Source organism: Pantherophis guttatus, chromosome 1, assembly GCF_059756535.1.
Source record: "Pantherophis guttatus breed Tessera chromosome 1, ASM5975653v1, whole genome shotgun sequence".
In the NCBI taxonomy this organism is placed as follows: domain Eukaryota; kingdom Metazoa; phylum Chordata; class Lepidosauria; order Squamata; family Colubridae; genus Pantherophis; species Pantherophis guttatus.
In genome coordinates this window covers 139,565,712-139,590,959 of record NC_142063.1, presented here as the reverse complement: position 1 = coordinate 139,590,959, position 25,248 = coordinate 139,565,712, and positions in this window count along the sequence as shown.

The following is a 25,248-nucleotide window of genomic DNA, read 5'->3' as shown; positions in this document are numbered from 1 at the left end:
TTTGAGGAGCACTCAGATTTGAAGGAATGAGAACAATCACTAATATTGGGTAGACAGATGATTATGTGTTGATTATCAGTACTAGGGCCAAAACAAACATCTCCCATCAAAACTCTTCACTAGGCATATTTTAAAGATATATTTCTTTTCCAAGAATTCACTTCTTTCTATGTCTACTTATAAGTAAGCCCACTGGATGGGAGATAGGTAACAATAGGACTTTATTATTTGTGTGCAATACACTGAAAAGACCAATGTATATTGCAAAAAATTAACACTGTATTAATTATTTGGCAGTGACATATCTTTTTAGGAAGGAAATTCATCAACTTGACCTAACTAAACATTTTTAACAGGGAGATAGTGAAAAAGAAAGTGTCCTGACTCGGCTCCCGAACACGATAAACCCTCTGTAGTTAAATCAATGATTCCTTTATTAGGAGAGCCAGCAGCCCCAGCAAAAAGTTTCTCTCTCACCACAGGCTCACCACAGAAGTCTGTCTGGCAGGGAGATGAATAGTTGTCTGTCACATCTATTCATCTCCGCTCCCTGCCTTTTATCCCCGGAGCTAGGGTGGGGCTTTGCTAGCAGCGGTGGCTCTTCTGTCCCAAAGATCAGCCCATAGATTTCCACAGCTCTCCTCCCTTCTGCCTTCTGTGCATCTGTATGTCAGGCCCTGGATCCAATTGTTCCTCCTTTTCCTCATCAGCCACCTCCAGACCTGGGGGCTATTGACTCTTCCTCTGAGTGCTGATGGATGGCCTAGACTCCGCCTCTGTCTCTAACTATGACAGCTCCATTCCCTCTTCCCCCTTGAAGCTCTCAGGTTGCCTTGATGCTGACCCTGACTCCCATGCCACCGCCTCATCTGATTCGGCTGCTGGAGGGGCCAGTGGCCAACAGGTCACAACAGGAAGTTATCTCACAACAATTTGCTCTGATAAATGTTAAATAATTGTATTAGTGAAACACCAATAAAGTTATAAGCAAATTAGAATAAAGATAAGAATTTAAAGTCTGGTTAAGGAAAACCATTTTTGTAACAAATGGTAATTTTAGGTTGTTGTTCTACATTGATTTATGCATTTCTCTCACAATTGTCCAGGCTATATATTATAATATTTTAGGATTGCCTATTTAAACTTCCTTTGCATTCTAAAAAATAGTTTTCCACATCTCATCAGTTTCAACCATTTCAAGTTACTTGAAGATGCCTACTTATATAGAAGGTCTAACATTTCAAAAGTCTCATTTTAAAGGCACAAAGAAAACCAGCCCCCCCTTTCTTTGCATGCAATATTTTGACATTATTATTATTCCTTTTAGAATTCATCCTTGGAATTCAATCCAGGCATTATAAAACTTTAGGCAGGAGCCATTAGTCCAAAAGGATCTCCAAATTTCATACCAGGTCTATCTGTGAAAGTGTTAACTATAGGAGAAGGAGTGGCAGTACCTGGGGGCAGAATTAAAGAGCAATAAGACTAGCATCCCTAGGTAAACTCAAGCAAAGAATGTTCAACCTCCCTTGTATTCCATTGACCCTTATCTAATTCAAGCAGGTGCTAACTGTTAGATTCCTGTGCATAGGGATGATGAGCAATAAATCAATTTAATTGGACCTTCACATATGGACTTGATCTTTCATGCCTAACAACAAGACCATTCAGAATCAAATATGGACATTCCATAGATTTAGGTGGCTCAGTCTTCTTAAGGTTGCGTTTAGATTAATTTTCATCCAAAATCAACAATCTCCCAAGCATTGGGACAGACCCTAGATGACATCATTTGAATGTCCAAGGGATGAGTCCATAATTGGATATTCAGCATACTGGTAATTCCTCATCCTGGGCCAAAGGGTATAAAAAGGATCAGGCAAAGACTCTAGCCCTAAGCAGGGTTTTTGGATATCTGAAAAGAAAAAGGAGGATACACTAATTGTTTAACTTTCTTGGCATCTACAACAACAATTACAGTGAAAAACTCCCCCAAGTGATCCATGGTAATTTAGTGCAGGTAACAGCGAATGTATTGGATTAATCATCTGGTGTAGCATAAAGCAGGTTTATATGTTTGTAGCATATTAACATTAAACAGAAACAATCTGAGAACATTAAATCACTTCCATATGTCCCAACGCTTATTGGTTGAAACCAAAACTAAATAAAATGGTGACGTCCTTTCTCAAATTTATTCTATAGTGGTTTTGCATCATGCAACATACTTACACTTTGTTTCCGTTATGAAATGCAATAAGCATGAAGTTAGGTATGTGTATATTATACTTGCATGTGTATGTATATAGGAAAGAGAAGTAATAGATATTGGCAGATATGCAACCCGAAGTATCTATGTTTTTGTTTATAGGAAAGGCCACGGATAGCAGTTCCAATGCATTTAAAACCTATTCAAAGGAGCCTTTCAACTTGCTTCAGATTAACTCTGAGTTTTTAATAAACACTCTTCCTCTGCTGCTGTTGAAATGGAACGTTTTAAGCAAGACACAACCTAGCTAAGCCTCTTTATGTTGCTTTATTTCCTTCTTCTCGCACCGGCACTACTATTATCACATGGTGTGTTCCCACATGATAAGCCATTCATTAAAGCACACCCTACTGTTTTTTTCCTCCTCGGTACCAGCTAGAACATGATCTGTCTCTGCATGAAGACATTGGACCTCTGACCCTTTTTTGTAGTTGTTTTATGCAAGAGTAAAAAAAAAAAAAAAGGTTTGTCAGAGTTTGTGTAAATCTCTGACCATGTTTACTCATGAATTCCAAGAGTTCATGTGCATCCCCCAAAAAGAGGGATGATGATATTTTTCCCCCTCTCCTCACCCCTGAAATAGATATACAAACTCTTACTGTTAAGCATTCAGTAATAAACTCTTTGGTAATTTATAGTAAATTAGAGGTTCCCACTACACAGCGAATACAGCAAACACATGGAATGACAGCATGGTGATGCATGAAAAAAAAAACTCTACATAATGAATGATGACAACAAATGTAGATCATTATTGGTCCAAAGGATTTCAGAAATACTGCTTTTGTTTCTTTCCAGATTTTCATGATCAAGGTTTCAATTTAGATGCAGCTGAATATTTTTTTTTCTCCTAAAAACATCTCTCTTCAGGTTAAGAATAATCATCATTCTATGATAGGAGATCCCTGTGATGCTTGCATATGTTCAATAAGCATCGGCCCACTTACAGTAGTGGCCAAAATTATGGAAACCTTTTGGAAAAAGTGTATTTTTTAAACTAGCTAATAACATCACTTTTCTTTGGAGCAGTACCATGAAATTATACTGTATATCAATGGAAAGATAATTTAAACAAGAATGTAATGCAATAACTTTTATTTATTTATTTATTTTTATTTTTAAAATTTTTATACCGCCCCCTCTCCCGAAGGACTCGGGGCGGTGAACAGCCAAAATTAAAAACACACAATACAAACATTAAAATACTATAAAACAAAATTAAATTTATCATTTGGCTTCCCCAATTTAAAAACCCCTTACCCATAAAATTCCCCAATTAAAAAATGTTTAACCCAGCCCGGCTTGCTGAAATAAAAAAGTCTTCAGGGCCCGGCAGAAGATATGGAGGTTCGGGATCAGTCGTATCCCTGGGGGTAGCTCGTTCCAGAGGGCAGGTGCCCCCACAGAGAAGGCTCTTCCCCAGGGGGTCGCCAGCCGACATTGCCTGACCGACGGCACCCTGAGGAGGCCCTCTCTGTGGGAGTATATTGGCCGGTGGGAGGTTATCGGTGGCAGAAGGTCTCGTAAATAACCGGGCCCTAAGCATGGAGCGCTTTGAAGATGAGAACCAATACCTTGAAGCGTACCCGGAAGACCACTGGAAGCCAATGCAGCTCGCGCAGGAGAGGTGTCACGTGGGAGCGCCATGTCGCCCCCATAAGTACCCACGTGGCTGCATTCTGCATCAGTTGGAGCCTCCGAGTGCTCCTCAAGGGGAGCCCCATGTAGAGAGCATTTTATAAAGGATTTGCTGTTAGAATAGCAGTTACAATATAAAGAAGAAAAGTGAAACACAGAAAAAATGAGATACACAAAAATTATCACCATAGAAAAAATGAAACATACAAAAATTATCACCTTGTCAGTTAATAGTTGGGTAACCTTTAACATGAATTACGGCCTTACAACATCTTCCCATGAAGTGAACCAAGTCTTTTAGTTCTGCAGCTGTTATAATGTGAAACCAAGATTGAATGATTGCTTCTATTAACTGGGTTTCATTGCTGGGTTGCTTCTGACTAACAAGTTTCTTTAGTCGGCTTCATAGATTTTCAATTGGGTTAAGGTCTGGGCTATTCCCAGGCCATTCCAGCAGTGAAATATGATTATCTTGAAACTCCCCCCCTCCAAAAAAAAAAGTGGCCATCAAACCTCAAAAATACCTTATGTACTTTATGATTCTTGACGAATGTATCTTTTCTTTTATGTACACCGAGAGCATATGCACCAAGACAAATTCCTTGTGTGTCCAATCACACTTGGCCAATAAAGAATTCTATTCTATTCTATACACTTTTCCCAAAAGATTTTCACAATTTTGTTCACTACTGTAACTTGAATAAATAAAAATAATCAAGACAACGATAAGAAAAATTCACTGACAATTTCTTTAGCCTATATAACTATATATTATATAATTTGCAGAAGATATAAATTTAATGAAATGGTTCAATCAATCAGAATAGAGCTGGAAGGGACCTTGGCGGTCTTGTGGTCCAACCCCCTCTCAAGCAGGAGACCCTACACCATTTCAGATAAGTGACTGTCCAGTTCCTTCTTAAAAACCTCCAGTAATGAAGCACCCCCAACGACTGAAGGCAAAGCTGTTCCACTCGTTAGGTCCTCACTGTTAGGAAGTTTCTCCTTAATTCCAGGTTGCTTCTCTCTTTAATTAGTTTCCATCCATTGCTTCTTGTCCTGTCTATATGTGCTTTGGTAAATAAATTGACCTCCTCCTCTTTGGGGCAACCTCTCAAATACTGGAATACTGCTATCATGTCACCCCTAGTCCTTCTTGTCTCTAGACTAGCCAAACTCAAATCCTGCAACTGTTCTTCATATGTTTTAGTCTCTGGGCATTTAATCATATAAACTGGTACAAGAACATCAGACCAAAATCTATCTTATTTCCATCTAAGGTCAGAGAGATACTTCCAAGGCTCCAAGAAAGTTGATTTATTCCAAGATAAATCAACTTTCATCTGGATTTGTCTCTATTATCAAAAACAACTGGTACTAAACTCAGAAGCATCTTTTTTTTTTTTTGCATAATAGATATTTATTTATTTTTATTTATCTATTCATAATAGAAAAACAGGACATGACCGTTTCAAATAAATAAAAAATAAATAGATCTGCTTCTCTCTGAATATGGAGACTCCATCTAGACCTGCGACTGACTTGCAATTAATAGGTTTATGCATTGTGCATGTCTTCGAATCTTCTTTTTAAAGCATTTAAACTACTGACCATTGCCACCATGAATTAATTATACATTGCAGACATGAATTAATTATGCAATGTTTGAAGATCATAGGACTCTGATCCTGGCACATCTTTCCTAATCCTTCTTTGCATCAGTACTCCATAGGACAGGAATAGAAGAAAGAGTTTCAAAAGAGTTAAGCCTTTGGAGAAGTTACTGGCTTTCCTGGAGAAACAGCACACTAAGGCCTCAGTTTCACATGGTATTAAAGTTCAAGTAGACATTATCTATCATATAAGGGACATAGTGGCTCAGTGGCTAAGACTCTGAGCTTGTCGATTGAAAGGTCGGCAGTTTAGCAGTTCGAATCCTTAGTGCCGCATAACGGGGTGAGCTCCCATTACTTGTCCCAGCTTCTGACAACCTAGCAGTTTGAAAGCTCATAAAAATGCAAGTAGAAAAATAGGGATTACCTTTGGTGGGAAGGTAACAGCATTCCATGTGCTTTTGGCATTTAGTCATGCCGGCCACATGACCACGGAGACATCTTTGGACAGCACTGGCTCTTTGGCTTTGAAACGGAGATGAGCACTGCCCCCTAGAGTCGGGAATGACTAGCACATATGTGCAAGGGGAACCTTTACCTTTACCTTTATCTATCATATAACAGCCTTCTTCAGTCCTTCCATGCTCTTCCAACAAAAATTCCCAAAGCTTTATGGAAAATGAAGACCATCTCGTATGGAAGGTGTCAGATTGAGTAAAACTGCTCTCTAGGACCCAACTTCCACATACAAAATCACAATGAGTCTTGAACAAAATACTATTAGTTAATTCAGAGGTTTTCAATCTTAACCCCTGTGGGTTTTCTTCCCTTTCTCTCTTCCTCTGTGTATTTATCTACTGGCTACCAAATCTTATGCCAGTTTAAACAATAAGCAATTGGTTATTTTTAATCATATATTTTCCCAAGGCATTCAATATGTGTTGTGGTCCACCAGCAGCCTGCTGAGCTGGCAGCAGAATCGGACAGTGAGGAGGCTGGGGAGGAACATGGGCCAGTCCTGGAGTCTGTGGAAGGCTTGGACAAGGACTCTGCATCTGAAGCAGAGATGGGGCCAGGGCCATCTGGGAGTTATGTGCGGACTCTGGAGCCTCCAGAGTTGGACATCAGAGAGGCAGAGGAACAGGGGGAGCCTGTTCCTAGTGCACGCATGCACAGAGCTGCCAGAAGGCAAGAACAGTTAAAACAAAAGGGATGACTCGAGAGTAAGGCTTGGAGATGATTGGCCCCTCCCATAAAACATAAAGGAAGAGCAAAGGCACCCACCAAAGGTGGATGGTATTGGTTTGTTCTTTGAAGCTTCGTTTTTGACTCTGTGTTTCTGTGGGTCCTTGCCAAGATAATTGTCAATTAGGTCTTTGGCAGCGTGTCAAAGAAGATAAAGGTGGGTGTTTACCAGCCTTATCCGAAGAACTGTGGCAGACCTCTGTTGGACTATTTATAAACTCTTGGTGATTCATCACGTGCTGTGAATGAAAGGAATTCACAGCTGTTACAATAAAAAAAAAGGGGGGGGGGAGTTGGGACTAATTGTGTGCTTTTTACTATATCAGGAAGCCTAGGTCAGAACAATATCATATTTTACATTTGACGTACAAAGATGTAGAAAATGAAGTTTTCTACATCCTTCTGACCAAAAAGAGCTCTTATACATCCCACTCTGCACTTTTATATTCCCAGTTCTTTAGAGCTTTACAGATAGTTTTTTTTTTATTATTATTATTATTAATAAACACCATTCTTATCAGCATTCCTATGCATTCCGGAAAGGCATATTGTTTCAAATATGTTGTTACTCAGAAACACTTGGGAGAATATCAGATTCAATTGTTTATCTCCTACATTTATTGGCATGATCACTAGGAATTTATTTTCTTTTATTAAAAAAATAAATAAAACAAAAATATTGAAAGAAATCAAAGAAAAAATGCAGAGAGGTTCCACATACAATGTATTTAAATTATTTGTTACAAACAATGTATTTAAAGTATCTAACACACTTGAGAAACTTATAAAATCCAAAGACCATACAACTGTTAAAACATAAAATGACATAAACAGCTTGGATGAAAATAACTATCATGATAACAAAAAATCATAACAGGGTCCCCACAAAATTACAGGACATTCAGAAAAGAAGGAGGCCAGAGGTTTTCCATTATGAATTATTGGAAGCTTATATAATAAGATGGAAATACACCTAGCGTTCAACAAACTTTTCTCCTTGGGGTATGTTTGCACAGTAAACTGTGCAACTGCACAGTACCTGTTGTGTTTCCCAATGCTCTCTTGCCCATAATTATTGTAAAGCAAAAACATATCCTTCTACATTACATTTTAGACAAGTTACATCTGTCTAAATGGATGGGCTTTTGATTGATCAGAACATTACACAGTGACATGATGTAGTTCTTGAGTGAAATGTAAAACGGAGTATTGCTTCTGTTACTTTATCCAGTTTGCTTTATATGACAGGGTTTATTGTGCGTTATGTTGTAGTTCATTCCTCTGCTCACAATGCCTACTGATGTGTAATTATGACTTGTCTGAACTGTAAGAAGGAGCAGTAAGAGAAAGCAAATCTGCAAACCCACTTGATTTATGAGCCCTGATACTATATTACAGTCTTAATCTGCCTGCTTAACTTAGCTTCAGGCAAACTTACTGTATAACATGCTTATGATTAGCACTGCAGTAAGTTGTAGAATATTTGCTCTATAGGAGCTGGAGAAGACAGAGAGAACAAATGAAAGGGGAAGGAAGGAAGGGAGGGAGGGAGGTGCACTGTTTCCTTTGGTAAAGTTAAAATGAAATGAAATGGTCTCGAGTCAACTGAAAATCCGATAGCTGTTTGTTCCTATCTTATTGTCAAGTATACTACTACATTAAATATTCTAAGGAGAATTTATGGAACAAATATATTGCCATCTAAGCTTTCATGAAGCTTAGCCCTCTTTGGTGATAAATGAAAGTTTATGTAGTGATAAATAAGGTATTTTCTGTAATTTTAGTGCTTATTGCAATATTCTTTGCAATTTAAATGGGCATTTTAAAATCTTCCTTTTGAACAAAACATGACATTCTAAATATATTTTCTTTCATATATTCTTTCGTATGATGCTTTATATTCACATTCCATACCACTGTGAGCCAACAAAAAACAGAGCATCTGAGATGTATTGAATTAGATCACATTGTATAAGTATCACTTATACTATGCATTTCTCATGCATCCTTTATTTCACATGCCTCCAGAGTAGCTCTGTGTATACCATGAAATGAGTGGTGAAATGTAAAATTTGTTACTACCGGTTCTGTGGGCGTGGCTTGGTGGAGGGGTAATGTGACTGGGTGGGCATGGCCAACTTTTTTTTTCCTTTACTTTTAAAAGCAGAGGCTTTTAAAAGCATTTTTTTCTGCAACCTCTTCGGCCGAAGAGGTTACAGGAAAAAATGTTCTTAAAAGCCTCTGATGATCAGGCAACTCAGCTGGGATCACCAGAGGCTTTTAAAAACATTTTTTTCTACAACCTCTTCGGCCATAGAGGTTGCAGGAAAAAATGTTCTTAAAAGCCTCTGACGATCCCAGCTGAGTTGCCTGATCTTCAGAGGCTTTTAAAAGCAGTTTTTTTCTACAACCTCTTTGGCCGCCAAAAAAAAAAGCTTTTAAAAGCCTCTGACGATCCCAGCTGAGCCGCGCGATCATCGGAGGCTTTTTTTTTTTTTACTTTTAAAAACATTTTTTTCGGCTGAAGAGGTTGTAGAAAAAATGCTTTTAAAAGTAAAAAAAAACAGCCTCTGATGATCTCGCGGCTCAGCTGGGCATGGGGGGTGGGGGTGCAGGGATTTTTGCTACCGGTTCTCCGAACCACCCGCCACCATCGCTACTGGAGGGGGCGATCTGGTCCGAACTGGGAGCATTTCACCCCTGCATGAAACTGTGGGATTTCCTTCTTTTTTTTTGCCGATTTTTGAATCAATGTCATTGCATTACCAGTGAACACCTGGTACCAGTGGCATTTTTTTATACCTAGTGGCTAAAGTACTTTGAGGAACATTGTCTCCTAATGTAGCTTGTACCAATTAACTTTCCTTGTTCTGTTTAGTATCTCTTAAACTTAAGTAAAGGTTTAAGAGTTGATTGCTCTCAAGCTTGACATAAGATCTGAGATCAAACAAGGGAAAAACAAAATATGTCCTGTGCGATTTCTTCTTCTTTAGAGGCAGAATTTCCACAAATACACTTGGTAGTTGAAACATTAATTACCACAAAGTTGATATCCTCAAAAACAATAATAATCTCTTGCAAGGCAATTGGTTGTTTCCTTCCATGTTTGATAGTGGATCCTCAATCACTTATCATTTGTCACTACATAGACCAAGAGTTCATACTGCATAAACTACAGCCTGAGGCAAACGTTTTATTTTCCTGAAGCAATGATGCATCTAGGATCCAGGATCTTGTCAATAATTCTTGTGAATATCTGAGACATAAAAACACACCCTCTAGCAAATAAATTTTCAAGAAAGCTGACATTTAGGGATGCTCAATGTTATGATATGAACTTAAATCCATAAGAACCAACCTTACATTATCACACTGAAAACTGAACAGATTCACCAAATAATAATGACTTGAATAATAAACCATTTCTCATCTAAAAGAACCTTACAATGATTTCAAAAGTATATTTAGACTGGCAGTTCTTTCGATTTGTGAGAATATTTGTAGCTCAGGGTTGAAATGAGGGGTACTTCATTTCATTTGGATAATGAAACATCTGCAAGAAAACAACCATGTTTGGAGAGTACCAATGGCCCCTCAGGCAGTTCTTTTATGCTCTTTCCACCAAATAATGTATTATATAAGAGGCCAGGTGGTTGCAGTCAAATAGAACTGGAGGCCTACTTGCTAAGCAGAGCTCCCCACATAATACTTACACTGCCAGAACAGAAGTCTTAGGACCCTCAGTTGAATGAACCCCAGGCAATTACAGTATGTTTTTTCCCCTCATTTATCTTTCGAGGAGGGTCATAAAATGTCCAATAAGAAGAAATGATAGTGTTCAAAACGAAACAATCTCACAGAACTATTTCACTGAGATGATCTCAAAAGGCTTGGGAAAAGTATAATTTCCACCTGACATTGAACAGTTGCCAGGGTTAATGGCTAACAAATATTCCTGGATTATAGAAGTGGAATAACTACATCAGAAAATTGAAGGGAGAGGAGGGAGGGCGAAATGTGATGTGATTAATGGCAAAATCCACACAACTGCTTCACTGGGCTTCAATCCCATGCAGTTCTGTCATTTCGTTCTCTATGCAATGATTCCTCATTTATGCACCCACAACTGGTTGGTGCAGTGCTACTGATTATACAGACTCAGCATGCAATACTGTAGAGGCAGCAGTAAGTTGTTCCAACATAACCATCTCACCACATTTCCTATTCCTTAAGTGGCTCCTTCAAGAAGCAATAGGGAGACTTCATGTGTGGTTATTTTTTTTTCTTTCTGATATATATTGCAACTATTGGACTTTTTTTTTTTTTTTGGAGAAATCATTGTGATGGACCAGTTAACTAATTAAAATGCTAATTTAAAGCAAGAAATTTAAATGCCAATTTTTAGTTTTAAACTATACTGGGATCCCCCCCAAGTGGTCAATATCAACCCCCAAGGATTGATGGGAACTTCCATTATTGTTGTTATTATTTGCAGTAGCATTAAAGTAGTATTTATTAAATTATGTCCTTATCATAAATGTTTGGAGTCAATTAACAATTTAAAACTTGATGAAGAATTTGGGGACCACCAGACTATGCAGACAAATGTGTTCATAGCAGACCATTTTAAAAATTCCAAACACTAAATTACAGAGTTCTACTTTTTATTTATATTCCACCTTTCATTTAGGAGCTGAAGAGGATATACATTGTACTCTCCTCTACTTTTCCATTTTTCTGTTCTGTAAAATAACTTGTCTGCTCTATTACAACAGAAACCCTAACAGATAGGCTAGGCTGAAAGAAAGTGACTGATCCAAAATCACTTCATGAGCTTCTGTGATTGAGTGTGGACAAGAATCCAAGTCTTCCACTCATAATACAATACTTTAACTGCTGCATTGTACTGGATCAAGGAATGTGAAACCAACAATTGTTGATTTCTAACCAAACCATTAGTTGAATGGACACCATTGATCTAGTCTGCACGACAGCCAAAAGAGAACTGGGATAGCAATAGCAATAGCACTTAGACTTATATACCACTTCACAGTGCTTTTACAACCCTCTCTAAGCAGTTTACAGAGTCAACATATTGCCCCCAACAATCTGGGTCCTCATCCATCGGAAGGATGGAAGGCTGAGTCAACCTTGAGCCAGTGAGATTTGAACTGCCAAACTGCAGCTAGCAGTCAGCTGAAGTAGCCCTACAGTGTTGCATTCTAATCACTGCATCACCTCGGGATAGGTAAGGAGAGCAAGGGATTTTATGGAAGAAGGCAGTCCCACTGGAAAGCACTAGAAGATGCAGGATTTTTGACATGGACAATGTCAATTTAGCCCAATTCCCTAATGCTCATCCATGTGTCCAACATGCGTCATCTTGAGCCATGACATTAGGGAAAATATCATTTTTAGAGTGGAATATTTTAATCTATATCAGTGTGGCTTAGCTATGGGTAAGATATTTAGCCTCTAATTGATGCTTTGAAGGGGAAGGTAGAGGACAAGATGATTAGATAGTGTCATTGATGCAGTGAACATGAATTTGGGCAAACTCTGGGAGACAGTGGAGGACATGGGAACCTAGCATGCTATGGTCCATGGAGTCACAAAGAGTCAGGCATGATCTAGCAACTAAATGACCTAGCACAAAATGGCATAAAGGCATGTCCTCTAGAAATGGATAGTGGGCCATCATTGCATTTAGATGAGGAAAATGCTTGGACATGGCCTAAGACCTCTCTGGGTACTTTCCTGCTGTCCCAGTAGCCAAAGACTGCATCCTAATTTTGCTAAAATGTTTAAATAAAATAAATAAAATAAAATATTTCAGATCTTTAACAGCCCAAAATTTCCATTGCTTGAAGAATATATGTTGTATTGTAATACAATAATGCAATACAATGTTGTATTGCTGCAGACCTAGTTTTAAAAGACAACTTAGCTCAAACTTCAGTATAACGTTAGGCACATTAGATAACGTTTACCTAGCTATTTGCATTATGCCAAATCAGCTGTATTGCTCCAATATGGTGCCATGTGTGCACAAAAACCCTGAGGCATTTCTAACAGGTGTTGAGGAAAGTGTACTTGACAGAAATATTGACAACAATATTGGTTGGAGAACAAAGATCTGACATATAAATTAAATATTATGCTTTAATTCTCTTGCATTTGTACTGTAAATCAATCTTCTGTTTACATTTAGAGCACTATACTGGGTAGGTTATACTTTACAGAAGTTTGTTTCATTTAAATGAAAAAGAAAAATAAATTAAAATCATACTGAAAACCAAATCTTTAAGGTATACAAGCAAAAAAAAAAAAGTCTGAATACCTTTAAATGAGTACTACTTTACAGTCCTTTTTAAAATAACGAACTGTCTGTGTTTTCTCCTAAGCAGGTTTCTATTTCATGTGTCTCTTTATCTCTGTGTGCGTATGTGTGTGTGTGTGTGTGTGCTATGTGTGAAAAACTTTGCAGCAGAAGTATAATGATCTAGGCCAGTGATGGCTAACCTTTTTGCCATCACGTGCCAGGAGGTGGGGTGGTGGGGGAGGTTCACGTACGTGCCCACACCCATAATTCTTTGCACCCCATCCCACACATGCACACATGACCCCCCCCCCCGCTCCTGGCACATGATGGCTCGGTAGGCCCATTTTTCTTTCTCACCTGGCTCCAGATCCTCTCTATGCATCTGGGGAGGGTGAAAACAGCCTTCCCCACCCCCTCGAAGGCCCTCCAGAGGCCCAAAATGGCCCATTTCCCAACTTCCAGTTGGACAGGAAGTAATGTTTTTTGCTTTCCCCAGCCTCCAGAGCCTTTCTAGGAGTCCAGGTGAGAAAGAAAAACAGGCCTTCCCCACACACCCCCAGGACCTCCGAAGACAGGAAACAGCCTGCTTTCTTACTTCTGGTAGGCCCAGGAGGCCCAAAAAATGTGGTTGGTGGTGCACATGTGTGCCAGAGCTGAGCTGGCATCCTACTGATATGGCTACACGTGCCACCTGTGGCATGCGTGCCATAGGTTCACCATCATGGATCTAGGTATTAGTCTTTCCATTTTCCTTCTGGAAATTGAGGATATGAGAAACCAACTTACCAGCATTTGCCCAATGGATGAGTAACACAGTTGACTGATCTCACAATGGAAACTGATCAGAACCTACTTATATTTGGGTATTTTAACCAGGTATATTTGAATGGTAATGTGGAAAAATGGATAGTTAACAAATTATCATGATTTAGTAGAACAGTTCAATAACAATTTCTCCAAAAGCTAACCTATATATTACAGTAAATCACCATTTAATGAATTCCCAGTGATTTCTTTGATCACTTAGTCCATATATGGAATGCTGATAGATCCAAAGATTCCAGAGTCAGAATGACTCTCTAATTGGATTTGGAAGAACACAGAACAAAAACAGCATTCTTTTGGTGTCCTAAAGGCCAAAGAAATACAAGCTGACAGTAAGAAAACATTTAGGTGGTTGATCTCTCATACGTGGACTTTAATATTGTCCCTTTAGCAGTTCAAAGTTCTGGGTGTGTTACAGATTAGTGTGGGTCATTTTCAAGTCTACTTCTTCTGATAATGTCAGCCTCCAAGATATGATCACATGGAACAATGTCCTCCTCCAGTTTGAAATGTTATGAAAGACTGCCAGCATTCTGTTCAGCAGTACACATTGATCTTGGATGGCTTTGAGAAAAAAAAATGGTCTTGAAAGCACTACAAAGCAGAATTTGCTGGCTACTGAAAGTACAGTATTTTGAGGCAGAATCCCCCTTCCCCCCACATTTTAGTTCTGGATAAACTTCTGAAGTGCTCTTCAATTCTCAGCGAGGCAAACATTTCAATTTTCTGCAGTATTAGCAGGGGTAACTGTGATGGCTAATTGTTGCCTGTAGTCTTTCTCTAGATGTGCTCATGCACTTTCAGATACTCTGGCAGAGACAGCATTTATACATTTTCTGGTCACTAAGCACTCAAGTAAAATTGTAAGCGATCAATTTACAATTGGCCAGCAATGCATTAAAGGAACACAGCAGCGAAAGGATGTGAGTAAATACAAGCATCCAAATATGCTTCTATAGCCATGCTTACTTTTTTTTTTTTTTAAAAAAAATCTAGTTTAACATATGAATTTGGATCCCTTGAACTGCAAGGCGAACAAACCGGTCAGTTTGGCATAATGTAAGTGTAACTAGTGCATATAGTCAAGGCTATGGTTTTCCCAGTTGCAATGTATGGCTGTGAAAATTGGACCATAAGAAAGGCTGAGCGCCAAAGAATTGAGGCTCTTGAACGATGGTACTGGAGAAGACTCCTGCGAGTCCCTTGGACTGCAAGGTGATCAGTCCTAGAGGAGATCAATCCTGACTGCTCTTTAGAAGGCCAGATCCTGAAGATGAAACTCAAATACTTTGGCCACCTAATGAGAAGGAAGGACTCATTGGAGAAGAGCCTAATGCTGGGAACGATTGAGGGCAAAAGAAGAAGGGGACAGTAGAGAATGAGGTGGCTGGATGGAGTCACTGAAGCAATAGGCATGAGCTTAAATGGATTCCAGAGGATGGTAGAGGACAGGAAGGCCTGGAGGAACATTGTCCATGGGGTCACGATGGGTCGGACACGACTTCACAACTAATAACAATAACAACAACAAACATATGAATGTAATATAAAAAAGAAAATCAGAATGTTATTCTTTTTTGCTACAAAATATTTCATATTAAAATAATAATAATAATTGGTATAGTCACCCTGTGTACCCTGCTCAGATTATCACAGTTAAATGAGGAAGTTGATGTAGAAGGAGATGTTTTGTCAAATAGCCTAAGCCATGGAAAACCTTCAAGGTAATAACTAGATCTTTGTATTTCACCAGAAACAAATATACAGTTAGTGTTGAGCTTTAAACACTGTGTAATATGTGTTTCAGGTTTTGTTGTTGTTGTTTTTTTTGGTATTGTTTGCATCTTTCCAGCCAAATTGACTGCCTAGTATCATATCACTGGAAGTTTCCAAATTTGGCATGAGGACAGCCCCAAATAAAGTGCAAGACAATAATTGATCCTGGAGATTATCAGCATTTGTATTTTTTTTGAGATAATTTTCATATAGGAATGGACAGCACTGGCATATCAACTAAGGATGATTTAAAAAAAAAAAAACAACCTCCAAGGAAATCCAAAAATCTGAAAAAGATTCAGGCTAAATTGCATCCTTCTTTCTTCTGGAAGAGTATAGTCCCATTTAGATCAGGTTGATCTACCACCTCTCAGGATTTATGGCTATGCAATGAGCACTATTGTCTTGTCTGGATTAAATTTCCATTTAATACTCTTCATCCAGTCCATCATTGACCCCAAGCAGACCCTTAGGATAGCCACACTATTTTCTGAAGGTGTCTCACCAAAATAGATCTGTGTGCATATTAATGGCCCAGAACTCAAATCTCCCAATTATCATCTCCTCCATCAGCTTTATGTCCATGTTGAGAAGCACTGTAGACAGAATAGAGCCCTGAGATACACTATACTGTACTTCCTATTTTGAAAATGTACTGCCTTCAATATCTGAAAACTATCCTAGAAATAGAAATGGACCTTGCAAGGTTATGCCCCCTTTCCAAAATCTTCCAGGTAATCCCTGAAAGTTGATCAATGGCACTAAAAGTTGCTGAGAGATCAAGGAGAACCAACAGAGGTCTCTGCCATTGCCTTAATAAAAGTAATACATCAGGGTGACCACGGCAGTCTGCATCTATACTCTAGCATGAAGTCAATCTGAAATATGCGAAGATTATCACCCTACAGAAACTTCAAAAACCACTTTGAAGACCAAACTGTTTCACCTTCTCAGGAAAAGGCTGTTCTTTGATTCTTCACAGGTGAGGCTATAGGGACATGGTACTTTGTATTTGTTTATATTTCTCTTTTTGAACATGTGTGTATCAGAGGTGGGTTTCAACAGGTTCTGACCAGTTCTGGAGAACTGGTAGTGGAAATTTTGAGTAGTTCAATGAACCGGTAGTAAAAATTCTGACTGGCCCCACCTCCATCTATTCTCTGCCTCCCAAGTTCCAGCTGATCGGGAAGAAATGGGGATTTTGCAGTATCCTTCCCCTGGAGTGGGATGGGAATGGAGATTTTACATTATCTTTCCCCTGCCACGCCCACCAAGCCATGTCAAACCCACCAAGCCACACTCACAGAACCAGTAATAAAAAATTTTGAAATCTACCACTGGTGTGAATATATATATCTGAGATTTTTTGGATATTCTGTATTCTGGATACTCTATTAGCAATTTCAGCCTATGGAAATGAATGGCATACAAATTATGGTACATAAACAATAAACAGAACCAGAACCAGTCTAATTACCCAAGGGAAATTACCAGACACCCCTGTAATTGCCTCTGTAATGAAAGGGGCATTTGCTTAGCTCAAACATGAGAGGTTTTAAGTTCAAAATCTTTGGAAGTTTTGCAATGAATGGGATCATCTGTGAAGTGGGTCAGAGAGGGTCCTTAGGAACGGTTCTGTTCATCATCCTAGCAGGCTCTTTTTCCCAGTTACCAAAGAGAGTATACAGTAGATAGAATCACTGATAGAACCAATCCTCAACATTTCAAAGTCACCTTGGAATCTATTGGGGTCCTTTTTGAGCAAACGATCTACATTAATTCCACCATCACTTCAGAAATATGAAGTAGCTATTAATCCTATTTTTAATTGGATAGTGATCCACCCCTGATAGTGAGAAACCCTAAGCCATCTCCAGAGTCAGAACGATATTTTGAGCAGGAAAAAAAAAATCAAATTGAGCGAGTGATCTACGTCATGTGGTGGTTGTGAACTAACTATGACTAAATCAGTTTTGATAGCTTCTGTGAATTTGAGTTCTTCCAGACAAACCTGCCCAAGAACAGATACTGAAATCCTCCATCCCCGTAGAAAATGAAACTGCTTATATATTCTGATAGCAATAGCACTTAGACTTATATACGGCTTCACACAGTGGTGGGTTTCAAAAACTTTTACTACCGGTTCTCTGGATGTGGCTTGGTGGGCATGGCATGGCTTGGCGGGCGTGGCAGGGGAAGAATACTGTAAAATCTCCATTCCCTCCCCTGCACTGCAAAATCCCCATTTCCTCCTGATCAGCTGGGACTTGAGACGCAGAGAATAGATGGGGGCAGGGCCAGTCAGAGGTGGTATTTACCGGTTCTCTGAACTACTCAAAATTTCCGCTATTGGTTCTCCAGAACTGGTCAGAACCTGCTGGAACCCACCTCTGGCTTCACAGTGCTTTACAGCCCTCTCTAAGTGGTTTACAGAGTCAGCCTATTGCCCCCAACAATCTTGGTCCTCATTTTACTGACCTCAGAAGGATGGAAGATTGAGTCAATCTTGAGCTTGGTCAGGACTGAACTCGTGGTTTTGGACAGAGTTTGCCTGCAACACTGCATTCTAACTACTGTGCCACTAGGGCTCTTTTGATGCGGCTTAACTTGTGATCAAACCACTCAATTGTGACTTTGTTTCTGGATTTAAAAAAATAAAAAAAAATAAAAAATCAAGAAACCATGCATTTATGCCTGTCTCATCAGATCCATACATATGCAGTGACACACCCGTTTCTGAGATTTGCCATGCCTTTCTTTTATTTTTTTTTATTTTTTTCTTTTGGTATAGCATTTACGCAGCTGAATTAGTTATTTTTCAATAGGACATAGACAATATGTTGGATTGGATATATGATTAAACCCATGTGAAACTGAGACCAAGCGCATAAAAATGGATAAATGCAAATGATCCTGAGCCAACTGAAAAATCCCAAAAGGGCAAAAAAAACTTTTAGTTATTTGTACATCGCAATTTCTAGGCCATGCGTGGCTCCAGCAACCAAAGAGGAAATCTATCCACCTGCTTTGAGGCGGATTATGCCGCTCAGCCTGTACTTTAGGGCTGACTAAGGGGAAATAGTGTAAACAGACCACAGAAATCTAACACTCAGTCTTATTTGTTTTGTTGAAACAGTTTAACCTCCTTCCTCTAAAATCTCCCAGAAAAAGCTCTTTTTTTTTTTTACCTTCAAATCAGCCTTGGCTCTATGTGTACAAGTCTATGTGGTTTTCTAAGCCATATTTTGAAATTGGTTTGCTATTGCTTTCTTCCTAGGGGCCTTTCTTCCTAGGCATGAAAGCTGGCTGGGTGACTTTGGGCCAGACCCTCTGTCTCAGCCCAACCACCTCACAGGTGGTTGTTGTCAGGAAAAAGAGGAGGAAGGACTAGGAAGTATGTGTTCTGACCTAGGCTTCCCTAAAAAGCACGAAGCAGGGTCTTGGTCCCTGCAAAACCCCTTTTATTTACATGACTGTGAATTCTTTTCATTCACAGTCAGCAAGGCCTGGCAAACAGTCTTTCAGAGGAATATTTATCAAGACAGACCTTATCTCACTTGGAAAGCTGCCATTTCAATTGTTTCTAAATGTAGTGTAAGGCAAAACTTGGCACAGAGTCTCTGGGATTCACAGACAGATCTTCCCACTCTTGAAATGACTGACCGATCGAATTGTTTTCTGCAAAAGTCCACTCCCTGTTCGTTCCTCTTTTGTTTCCTATGGGAGGGGCCAATCACCTCCAAAGTGTGGCTTTACTCCGAAGCCAACCCTGCTTTCTTAGTTGTTTGTGTCTTCTGGCAGCTCTGCGCACACTGGGAATGGGCTCCAGCTGTTCCTCTGCCTCACTGCTGTCTAGCTCCATCTCTGCCTCTACACAGAGCCCTCATCCGAGCTTTCCCCAGCCCCCAGGACTGGCCCATGTTCCTCCCCAACCTCCTCACTGTCCGACTCTACTGCCAGCTCCTCTGTCCATTGGCGGGCCACAACAGTATGTTTGCCACTTTGAGTTACTTATAAAGTAATAAAGGCAGAATAAAAAAAATGATACAATAAACAACAGAGAGTGACTGGAGATCATCCAGTTGACTTCCACACCTGAGGCAAGAGTAGAACTCAGTTTTCCCTGTTCCTAGATTAATGCCTCACCTATGGATGTAAGGTAGTCTTTGAAACCTTAAAGAGATGACAGACAAGGGATATATAGAGAAAAAGAAACTCAGGGACCATTTCCTAACATTTTGACTTTCAACATGACAAGTTGGGATCCGACAGTTCAGCTAGCATGATGGAACTGTGATGGACTATGTGACAGCTGGGGAGAGCTCTAAGCAACTAATCTTTCTGTAATGATGATGGAATTGTCCTCTTCCCTCATTCGGCAGCAGTGTGATAGAATGGCTGCCCAGTGGCTGATAACTGAGGCAGATCTAAGGGCAACATCTCTCAGCAGGAACAGTGGAATAGCTTCTCTTTTCTCCCTCTGCAATCTGCATCCAGAGTATAAGAAGAACAAGGACCCAAACTAAATAGAAAGGTACCTGGACAGAGTTTTGTTTTGTTCTTAGAATGGAGAATGCTGAGCAGAAGGATTCTGTCATTTCTTGTGTCAATTGTACAACATTGAGGTCTTTCAGTGGGCTAACATTGGCTGGGTTCTCCACTGCATGGCCCTATACATTTGAATCTTAAAACACGAGGACATAAATATTCTTCTCAATGTGCTGTTATTGTCATCTTTTACATATTTATGTATTTATTATTTATTTATTGGTTTGATTTATATGCCGCCCTTCTCCGGAGACTCAGGTCGGCTTACAATGCGTTAAGCAATAGCCTTCATGCTTTTGTATATACTTGCTTAGTAGGGCTTTCGCCCCCCCCCCCCCCAGTGGTGTTCTTTTTTATACAAAGTCAGCTTATTGCCACCACAATCCGGGTCCTCATTTTACCTACCTCGAAAGGATGGAAGGCTGAGTCAACCTTGAGCCTGGTGAGATTTGAACTTGCAGTAATTGCAGGCAGCTGGTGCTACTTTAACAGCACTTAGTCAGCTGCGCCACCAAGGCTCTATTTTGATAATCAATACTTGCATGGTAGGCAGACATTGTAACCAGATTCAAAGCTTGGCTGAACCATGTGCTTCTAGTGTGAGAGGGAAGAGGGACCAATTTTGAAAGAACAATTCTCCAAGATTTGCCTCCCTTTGAAATTATAACAATGGAATTTAATTCCTTTTAGATTTTAGCTCCTGGGAGCCTACAAATCACACTGTAAACTGAAGATGAAAGGTTCCCCCCCCAAAAAAAGTGAAAAGAAATCTAAAAAAAATGCTGTTCATTTTTATTGAATTGTATTTTATACTGATGTGGATCTGTTATGTTTCAGCATTATATATTTGTTCATATATCCATCCCTGATGATGGATGGATGGGAAGGCTGAATTAATAACAGAGAACAACAGAAGGCATGTTATATCCAATGCTTGATATGCATGTAACACATCAAACAAAATGTAACAAATAGGCTGCATCCCATTATCACTTTGATAAAACTTCCCATTTCTACTGACTGCTTGAAATTGTAAAACAAGAAAGTTGTTGAACACTTGGGTAGTGAAGATATTTGGTCAGGAGGCCTCGATTGCCAGGAGACAAGTTGAGTTCCCCTTCTCAGGATGTATTTATATAGAAGCTAGATAACTATCCATCCATCCATCAGGAATGCTTTCATCTGCATGCCTGCAAGGATCTTATGGTTGAACTCCATGGCTCCAACAGCTCCTTTCAACCAGAATCCTACTACTTCCTTTTCAGGAAAGGGTTTGCACAGGGCTGATTTAAAGTGTAGCTCTGCATAGGACATGTTTCATATGTCCTATGAAATTCAGTGAGACTTGCTCCCAGGGAAAAGATATCACTGATGTATTCAACTGTCATTTTAAACTCTTTTTATGCAGTTGAAATGATTGAAATGGGGAAATAAAAACACACTAAGTAGCTTGAATTTGAGAACTAGCACAACAAATCCTCTTTTCCTTTCTCCCTCCTCCCTCCCTCTCTCTTTTCCTTCTTCCTTTCTTCTCTTCCTTCCTCCCTTTCCCCTGAAAGAAGAATGGATCTGGAAGTGTATAAAAACAAACATATAGACATTGATTAGGATTTTAATTATCTAACCTCCCCCCTTACTGGGGTTGTTCAGGGTATCTAGAATGGACTTTCTTTATTAGCTTAACTGCTGCAACATTATTTGCTGCTACCTATTGCATCTCTGCAAGTGGATATCCTTTCCACCTTATTCAATATTGCAGTTTTCCTCTACAATATCTAGAATCCAAAATTTCTTCAATGTTGTAATGCCTCTCTCCCTTAATCAGGAAGCCTTAAGGATAGGAGCACTCCCCAGTTGGACTACTGCTATGCCTTTTCACCTTTGGAGATGATTCGGTATGGAGGTAGCCCTTTTTTTGCAGAGAACTGGGGACCCGTAAGCACTTGCAAGTGTCAGAAGGGAAATGTCACATAACTCAAGAGCAGGGAGGATAATTTATTCACACTTGTCCTCAGGTGCCAGAGCTTTAGTTGTTGTGGCCTGTCAGAGGCCAGCAGAGCTGGCAGCAGAGTCAGACAGTGAGGAGGTTGGGGAGGAACATGGGCCAGTGCTGGGGGCCGGGGAAAGCTCGGACAAGGGCTCTGTGTTGGAGGCAGAGAGAGAGACAGAGAGCAGTGAGGCAGAGGAACAGCTGGAGCCCGTTCCCAGTGTGCACATGCACAGACTTGCCAGAAGACAATAACAACTCAGAAAGCAGGATCGACTTGGAGATGATTGGCTCCTCCCATAGGAAACAAAAGAGGAGCGAACGTGGAGTGGGCTTTTGCAGGAAACAATTCGTTCAGTCGGTTGGTCATTTCAAGAGTGGAAAGTTCTGTTCGTGACTCTAAGAGACTGTGTGCCAAGTTTTGCCTTACTCTGCATTTGGAAACAAGTTACATGGCAGCTTTCCAAGCGAGATAAGGTGTGTTGATAAATATTCCTTTGAAAAACTGTTTGGACAAGCCTTGCTGACTGTGAATGAAAGTAATTCACAGTCATGTAAATTAAAGAGGTTTTGTTGGGACCAAAACTCTGCTTCCTGCTTTTTAAGGGAGCCTAGGTCAGAACATTAGTATAAGGATAGTCTACTTCACAACATCAGTCTGTCAAGTCATCCCAACAAATTATAAACTCCAACTCAGATGAAAACAAAAGCCTCTTGGTGGTAGGATTTATTTTGCCCCCACATTCAGCTCAACTTTCTATCAAGGAAGTGAGTTGTACCAGACCTCTCTGAAGGGAGTGAACAGTTTTACAAGGTTGGGAGGAAAAGTCCCAGAGCAGGCAAAGTTTATTCCACCATTTATTTTTTCTTAAGTGCTAGTTTCACTTCTTTCTTTTTCTTGTCCAGAATGAATCTGCTTGTCTGGAGGGGCCTGATGAAGATTCTTCCCCTGCAAGTGGTAAAAAGGGAAGATGGAGAAAGAAGCAGAAAGCAGATGTATTGGTACTAACCCCAATGATCACTATCCAATGATCAATTCAATCCCTTTGCTCCCTTCAAAATCTTTCTTTTAAGATGGGCCAAACTGATTGGACAATTACCTTTTCTTTTTGAACTTGCTATGTTAATTGGTGGGATAGGATACAGGGATAGCTTTCTTCTTGTGATCATTGATGGACAGGGTGATTCAGAAATGTTGTTAAATAATAAATAAGTAAATATTTTCTATGGAAATATAAGCAGAACTTCCATCCCTATATGGAAGAAAAAAACAGATCAGCAGTGCAAAATGTTTGCACACGTTCACCTGAACAGTTGTTTCTGCATATATACAAGGCTTGCACAGAAGCAACTGATTGTAAGGTGGATTGGTCAATGGAGATTGATCAGCTCTTCCTGTAGTGCTCAAGACAATATGCCACAATTTTGTGTGAGGGAAAAAAAAAGTCGCATCAGGATAGATCTGTTGCAATCAGACATCCCTACCCGCTTTTGTATACTGTTGTCTTTCCCTACACACTTTTGCATACTGTTGTCTGAAAGATATATTTTACTTTATACATATTTATGCTACCTCCCAATATACACAGTTTTGAACTGAGAAATGTTTTGTGATGACTACCAGCCCAGATTTTATCCACATTCTGTTTTAGAACCAGAATACATCATTACATCCATTCCAAACATGTTGTATAGTTCTTTATAAATATTCAGGTCACTGGTTAAAAATGAAAATATTCTATAAAGAACATTGTATCCTCTGAAGATAAATAATAACACACCTACTATTTTACCTATTGTAAAAATCCAGTATCTAGCAGCAGAAGCCATCATATGCTTCTGGTAGGTAAGAAGATAGTGCAGAGACACTAAAGCAAAGAAAATGATGACTTAGCAGGTTAAGAACCCAGGAGATATGGATATACAGGAACAGTGCAGTCAGTACTTGAGAGATATATTGCCAGAGCTTCTTCTATTTCATTTAATTAAAACACCATTTGAAGTCACTCCATTCTTCACAGAGGAAAATTCCATTACTTAAACATCTCTCATAGAAAAAAAAAAAGTGGTGCATCATCTGACATTCTGAAGAAAATCAAAATCAAACACAAGAGCTTTTGTAACTGCAAAGCGAAAAATGTTTCTCGCATAGCTAAAACAATCTTTGAAGTGATCATGCTTTCCGATGTTGGCTTTCTAGCCAGAACAGACGTACTGTATAATACACAAGAGCAATCACGCACCATGGCTAATCTTTGATTTCCTTTGTAAAATTATCCTCTTTAAGTCGATGAAAAGAGAAAGAGGCATTGTTATCAAGAATAAGTAAACAGTATCAACAGGAAGAAGAGAAAGAGAGAGAGAGGGAGGGAGGGAGGGAGAGAGAGAGAGAGCACTAAACTTAAGCTCTGTAATACAGAGAGACAAAGTGAAAGAATTTTCCTGCTGTATAGTAGCAGGGAAGTGCAGAGTTTTCTTCAAAATGGTGCATGCATGTGTACCCCAATCCAAGCACTGTGTCATTGTTCTGCTCCCATCAAAAAGGAGCAAAAGCTACAAGTCCCTCTCTGCCTGTGAATCTCTTGACTCAACCAATCGAGCAAAACAACTGACCTTCTCATTCAATCATCCAGGTGATTTCTGCTCATTGACCATCATAATACTTACCGTATGCTAAACAACAGTTCCTCAGGTTTCCACTGACATTCAGGCTTTGCCAAAAATGTCATGTCTGACTTTCAACAAAGTTCTACTGGCCCTTAAAGAGATCTGAAGAGGAGGACAAGGAGGTTAGAGAGTGAGCAGCTGGAAAGAGCTTTGGATGAATCCTACTTCAAATCCAAACAAGCCAAAATATTTCTATCAGCCTGGTTAGCATTTTAGTTTCCTTAATCGGCAGGTTATTGTTTCATTTTCTTAAGCATCACTTAAGCACTTCCCATACCCCCAAAAGGCTGTCAATATTCTTTCAAGGACTCTCAGCTCAGAGATTTAGAAATGAAATCCAGAGATGTTCACCTTGAGG